The 7,639-nt window shown below is 39.2% G+C and overlaps 1 pseudogene; it reads left to right on the top strand.

The window, feature by feature from the left end:
• Positions 1-2,664: 2,664 nt before the first annotated feature.
• Positions 2,665-5,262, top strand: LOC136863812 (uncharacterized; annotated as a pseudogene).
• Positions 5,263-7,639: the final 2,377 nt, after the last annotated feature.

Here is a 7,639-nt window from a genome sequence, read left to right on the forward strand (position 1 = left end):
AGAATTCCACCAAACACGTGCAGTACCAAGCAGCATAAAGAAAGTTGGTGTTGATAAGTTGGTCGATATGAGTGGAATAGATTTGCTACCGTTAAATACTTGTAGTAAGATTGGCTTCAAGAACTATTCGCAGGAGCTCATCAATGTTGGCGCCACTTATGGCAAAGTTAATATAGAAGATTTTCTTCCACACCCTACCACTCTATCGCGGCATGTTAAAGAAAAGGCCGACAAAATACGGGCGACAATGGTGCCCAACCTAATATGTGCCCTAAAGAACAAAATGTGCGTTTTAGACGCTGATCTGTGGTCTGATAACTACAAGAAGAGAAATACTTTGACTGTGACATCGCATTATGTCAACGATGAGTGGCAGCTAGAAACGCTTGTATTGCTAACAACTGAGTTTCCGGACATACCTAAGACAGGAGAGAACATTCGGCACGAAATCGAAGAGCGGCTGCTTGAGTTAGCAATTACAGTAACAAGAATGATCTTACAAAATGTTACTTTGTCACCGACCAAGGAGCTAATATGAAGAAGGCACTTGAATCTTACCACCGTTTGACTTGCTTTGATCACTGCCTAATGACTGCGTTTCGTCACACATTTCAAGAGATGTTTTTAGAAAACAAAGCTCCTAAAATCTTGTCGTGTCTGCTATCAGCGAGAGCTATAGTAAGCTATTTGAAGAGATCGGGTCACTCGGGGCGTCTGCAACATTCTGTGAAGCAAGAAGCTGGAACGCGGTGGAACAGTATACTGTTAATGCTCAATTCCATCATAAGTCAAATCGACGATATTCGAGATCTACTAGAATACCGCGGGCAATCGAAACTCTTAGAAACTTTTCATGAAGAGTGCGTACGAGAAGTTATCGCTTTTCTAACCCCCTTTAAAGAAGCGAGTTTGGATTTGGAAAGTGAAAAAGTAACAACGCTGGAACGTGTGCTGCCTTGGTACACGCGTCTGTTACATCATTGTGAACCAGAAGAGAGTGACAACGATGTAAGAAATATTTTTATAAGTTACGATCGTTTATAAACCTGTTGAATTATCGGAATTTAATTATGTATATATTGTTTATCCTTTTCAGTGCATGACGAAAATAAAAACGATAGCAGCATACTTCATCAGAGAGAAGTGCAAATTGGAGGCTATCCATTACGTTGCCACGGTTCTATGGCCATCACGACGTCATTCGAAGAAAGTCACAGCAGAAGAAAAGCAAGTCACGTATGCTGAAGTTCGACTATTGTGCTCGGAACTGCCTGTAAATGGTAAGGTCGAATCACTGAAACAAATTAGTAAACGAATGTTTGTCTAATCTTCCACCTTTCGTTAGATCAACAATCATGCCGTCTAAAATGTACAATATTTGGGAAGGGTTTCGCAGCCTAAAAATTCTACAGTGCGTTTTGATGTAATTTTTTGCGATATATATAGGAATTCACTCGAAATATAGCTTTTAGTAACCAGTAATCCTAACTAAGTTTTATACATATTTAAAGGTGACAGCAATGCATTACGGATGTCTGTTCATTTCTAGAGCCCATTCAAGCAAACAGTGACCAAGTTCTTCCCATGAAAAAATCCAAGGTGGACTGGAGTTCGGATGAGGACGACGAAGATGGACACACAGATACTACTAATGATCTCGTCAGGTATCTCTCGCTCTCCAAATCCGACTGTAGCTATGTCGAAGGACAAACTCTGAAGTGGTGGAAAACACATGCGGAGTTATTTCCAAGGCTGTCGGTAGTAGCTAGAAGAGTTCTCTGCATTCCTGTCACTAGTGCTGCCAGCGAGAGAAATTTTAGCCAGGCCGGTCACATGCTGTCCAGGAAAAGATCGTGCTTTGAATCAGACAAGGCTAGTCCCGCTCTTATTGATCCATCACAATTTCGTAAGTATTCTGAATATACCACGTAATCACAAGAAAGGAAACATTCCTCAAACTCTATAAATGTATGATTCCACTTTCATTTACTTCACAGGAAGAAGCGGAAACCGCCAGCTGTAGGCTAGTAGTAGCTTCAGGAACACAAATGACTCCAGTGCATCAGGCAGCACTAATGATGAAAAACGAATTGTATAGTTATGATTCACATGTAACTTTATTTACAGGTCATAATTTGTTTATAAATTAACGCTTGTTAAAAGAAAATTGATGAGTATGTTTAAAAACAATCCTGCATTTGATATTAGTACAGTGTATATGTGGCCGAGTCTGGAGATAGGCTACACAAAGCCCACTATTACTGTGTCCCCGTTCATCTAACGAACGGAACAAAATACTATACGAAGACATTACAGTTCATAAAGTTACAATTATTGGAATATATGATCACCTCAAAGACGAAAATCCAATAGTCTGCAACATATTAACACACTTCAAATGTAACATACAATTGTAATATTTAGGTTATAGAAATAGTAAAAAATGACAGACATTTGTAAAATAAATAGGTGAGGGTTAATGTAAAGTAGTGGCCTATACTCTCAAGTCCGGCGAAGCGCAGCTCGCTGGCTGGTTAAGCCTGGGTCACACTATGCTGGTTGCCAGCCGCTGATCACCAGCGGCTGGCAGTAGCACCAGCAAGCAGCGGCTGGCAACCCGGTCACACACACCCAGCAAGCAGCGGCTTTTTAGTTCTAGTCAGCATGTCGTCTGTGGGTCCACGTAAACGAGAAATTAGGAGGTTATTAAGGATGGCTGTGACGGAGCTTTGTTTGGAAATGCTTCGTCACCGCAAGGAGAGACGATGGTGGAGTAGACCTTGGATTCAAAGAAGGGAAGAGTTAGGAGCATCTTCAAGACTTTTCCAGGAGTTAAAAGAAGAGGACCCAGAAACATACAGAAATGTTTTACGAATGTCTCCTTCTAAATTCCAAGAGTTGCTGGAATTAGTAGAACCGCTGATTAAAAAACAAGGTACTAAAATGAGAGAGGCGATTCCATGTAAAATAAAACTGGAAATTACCTTACGGTATCTCGGAACTGGAGATAGTTTTAGATCTCTGGCTTTATTGTTTAGAGTGCCGCACAATTCAATCTCTGTGTTTTTACCTGAAGTTCTTGCTGCTATTTTTGAAGTTCTCCAACCATTTATGAAGGTAAGCATGATTAAGTTTTTATTCAGCTTTAAGTAGTTATCAGTATTTTTAACAATAATATCCTGTCGGTAATTCCTTTTTATTGTAATAGCTGTTGGATACGCTAAGCATAGCTTCTAATTATGATCTTCACTTTTTATGGACAAACATCATTACAAGTACGGTATTAACTAAAGTTGTACAATATATTTTATTAACTGATATTATTTATTTATTTTTCGCTGCTTGCGTTTAACATTAACTCCTAACTTTTCATAAACTAAAAATACAGTAGAATTAGAATACATACAACTAACATTAAACGATATTAATGGAAAGAGTATTGTAAAACTATTTTTTAAATAAGAATATGCACTACAAATAATTGTATATTATTTAGAATTTAAAACATGTTGATAAATGAAATATTACACACGAGAAATGAAATATTTGGAACGAAATGCAATATTTAATATAATGTGGGCAGCGATTTGTGTTCTTATTGGCATCTAAGCATCGTGTTCTAAAGGGCAGATGCCAACCAATGATTTAGAGAGAACATCTAAACCATGTGGAGGTTGTTCCTCGTCCAAGCATGTTTTATCAGATAGTTCAGAGTATATTTGATCGGATTCATTATTGGAAGTGCTGTTTGAAAGACTTGTGTCATCAACGTCGTAATGGCAAACACTTTGTGATAGTGGTTCACTGTTGTTGAAATTTAAAGATGCGAGTCTCTCTTCAGTGATGAGGTTTTGAAACTTGCTTTGAAGTATAATGAAACTTCTGAGAGGGAGCTCTCGCATCTGGGATGCAATATGCTTAGCAAATTTGTCATATTGGTCTTCCATGTCATTAGTGGTTAATTCTGCGATTGATTGCAATTTATTTACTGCACTTTCAAATCTAGTCGGTTTGCATCTTTTAAACTCCTTTGCACGTTGTGGTGGATCCATGTCTGTGGATGGACGCTTTGTCGATGACGAAGATATAGCAGACGCAGACTGTACAGGTGATTCCACTACTTGTGATGCTCCCTGTTCAGCCATGTTCACAGTGTCACTGTTTGAATATCGTTCACCTTCACACATCGATCGCTGCGGTATATCCTGAAAACAATATACACCTACAATAATTTCTCAATTAAATAATTGAGAGAAATTATTTGTAGACCTATGGTTAAGCACAGGATTATCAGAGTGCAAGTAAACATGACTTTTGTTTAAAATATATTTAACACTCTGGTTTGAATGCCTAATGGTAGGTCTGCAAAGAAATTCATAATAAATATTACAATTAGCAGGCTAGTTGAGTGTATAATTTTCATTATCCATTAGTATTATACTTTACTTTCAGGTACCTGACACAACAAGCCAGTGGAATGAGATTCAAAAATGATTCGAATATAAATGGAACTTTCCTCACTGTTGCGGTGCTTTGGATGGAAAACATATTAGAATTAAACGGCCTCCTAATTCAACATCATCGTTTTTCAACTACAAAGGAACCTACAGTATTGTTTTGTTTACCATGGTAGATGCGGACTATTGTTTCAGGTATATAGATGTTGGACATGATGGCAGAGCTAATGACAGCACGGTATTTAAGAACTCTACGTTAAAGATAGCCCTTGAGAAAAATCTTCTTAATTGGCCAAACGGAGGACTTTGTGTAGCAGATGATGCCTTCTGCCTGACACCATATTGTTTGAAACCATTTTCACACAGAGGACTAACAGTACAAGAGAGAGTCTTTAATTATTGTTTATCCAGGGCAAGGCGCGTTGCTGAAAATGCATTTGGCATTTTAGCAGCTAGATTTCACGTTTTTAACACGCCTATACCACTGAACGTGGACACAATAGAAACTCTAGTGAAATCAGCTTGTGCTATCCACAACTGGCTCAGGCAGACCTCTTCTAGAACATATTTCCCTTCAGGTTCAGTGGATGATGAAGACTTAAACACAGGTGTGATAATTCCAGGAGCTTGGCGTATTGAACCGACTTTCATGTCCCCGGTAGACCGTTTCTATTAATCAAATAATTGTGGTCGCGCTGGGGAGCAGGTACGGAAATGGTACATGCATCAGTTCATGACAACTTTATCTGTTCCGTGGCAGATGACATCAATTGGTATGAAACCAGATGACAATTCCCTAGTATAAAACTGTCTAACACGAAAACTTGAAAATTGGCAAATAAACTGTTCGTTGAATATCTTTGGGGTTTATTTTAATAATTAATTTCAGATTTTTATTCATTTATTAATAGATATAAATGACAATAAGTCCCCTACCCAATTAATGTAATAACATGTGTATGTTAATGACAGTCTAATAAAACTCTAATAATATTAACATATTGGAATCATAATTTACCTACTTACCATATTAGAAGAAGATTCTCTGCCACTGACAGCTCCATGCTAGAATACCTCTGCTGCTGAAAACCACACAAGCTTTGGCTTGTAAACTTCGATTGCACCAGCACCACTTTTTCTAGATTTATTTATCTTTGCAAGTTCTTTTCTATAGGTGTCCCGTAAACTTTTAATCTTCTTCTTAACTGAGTCAAGAGTAGCAGGCATCCCAGCATCCTTTAGGTTTTGTAACAGCTTATTGTAAACTTCCTCTTTCACATTCCTATTAAGATATTCCTTGGACGAAACGTCCCACAAACACGGATAATTTTGAAATAAATTTAAAAAATCAATTATCTCCTTCCCCGACCACTTCAAATCAGCCATTTGTACCGTTTAAATTGGAACCAGGTGTTGTTTTATTCGTGGCTGGTGAGCAACTGGAGTGGTCAGACTGGGCTGCTAGCTGGCGCCAGCGGATGCGAGTTGAATCACGTGACCTTCCTGAAGCCGCTACCTGCTACCAAAGTTGAACATGTCCTACTTTGCCAGCCGCTGACAAATACTCGCCAGCTGCTTGTGCCAGCTGCGAGTTCTATGGTCACATCACGCTGATAGTAGCAGCTTCCTTAATTCGCGGCTGGCAACCAGCCTAGTGTGACCCAGGCTTTAGCACTGAGTCCGCCGGTTACTGGCGACCGATCGAGCGTTTGGCGCACTCGGCCAGTCGCTGATGATCGGTAGCCGGCAACCGGCGGCACAGGACGCTCGGCCGCATACTCCCGAGAGCCAGAGAGGCGAGCGGGACTAGCCGGTAAAAATCAGAGATAATGCAGACCTCTAGGCCATACATAAATCTCGATATCTGTACTGCTTGAATGAAAGGAAACCACTTACTGTAGGACTGTGATGTGCGTGGATATTTCCCTGTAGAGGCCTCAGTATTGGGAAAATAACCGTATGTTGACAAATGTCAAGAAATTAGGATAAGTGCAATTAGCAAGGGATTACTCAGTAGGGGGCCAGAACGTGACCACCAAGATAACGGGGGCCACGGCCAGAAACAGTTGCAAGCTTACAACATCGTATCAGCTTTTTCACATCGGTTCCAGGAAACAACAATATACCAGGAAACCTGGGTTTGTAATGTGGTTGAGAGATGTTCTGTGTTTAAGTTGCAGCGTTGGGAAGACTGTAACAAGATTGTGAGCTGCACATTAGTTCATCATCTTGTGCCATATAAGTAACTTTCTTTGAAGATGGGCCGTTTTGTCATAAAAAATCCAAACTATGTGCATCCTCGGTAAGTTATGAAAAAGTTTTTTTAAAATTCTAACAGTAGCAAGACAGATTGCGGATGCATGCCTAAGTTCTATAGATAGGCCTATATATTTTGTCAAATGCCCGGGGACTGATTGGAACCTCAAATGACACCATCGAAAGTGCGGGTAACTATTTTGTTATTAGCGGACGTGATAAGTCAGTTCCAAAGGTTCTATCTTTTCATCAAGACAGCCGAGGCTTCAATTGCAGTTGATCTGTTGATGAATGAAATATTTTTTAAGTGGGAAGTCATGTTCTATTGATTCGGATTTTACTTAAAACACTAGATCCTGTCCCTTACCTTTCTTTAGTACATTTGAGCCATAAGCGCATCATTTATGGTGGTGTATTTTGAGTATCCGACCATTCTTCGGGCTTACCTTGTACCTTAAATGGTGAGTGGATGCAGTGGCATACCCACACATTAATTTCAGTGGGTGGGGTAAAAGTCCAGGCCAGTAGCATGGATACAAATTTTCCTTGAAAGGGGTTGTGAAAAGATTTTTATTTAGAATTCGCTTTACATCGCACCGTAGGTCTTATGGAGACGATAGGAAAGGAAAGGGCTAGGAGTGGGAAGGAAGCGGCCATGGCCTTAAAACGACACTCTGGAGATAGAAAGATATTTTTGCCTAAAGAATGGGTTTTCACGAAACTTTGTGGGAATGTCACCTACATAAAAGTAGAGAGATCGCGAACATTTTTTTCATATACAATTAATAATTTTTCCAAAATAAATTTTTCTTTTGAAATTTGTAATTCTATTTTCTTCGTGAAATTTAATTAACATGTTAATGTAAATACGCAATTAGGTAGATAATACTCCTTTTAAAAGCACTATGTATCAGATTTTATGTATG

This window comes from Anabrus simplex, chromosome 2, assembly GCF_040414725.1.
Source record: "Anabrus simplex isolate iqAnaSimp1 chromosome 2, ASM4041472v1, whole genome shotgun sequence".
Taxonomy (NCBI): Eukaryota; Metazoa; Arthropoda; class Insecta; order Orthoptera; family Tettigoniidae; genus Anabrus; species Anabrus simplex.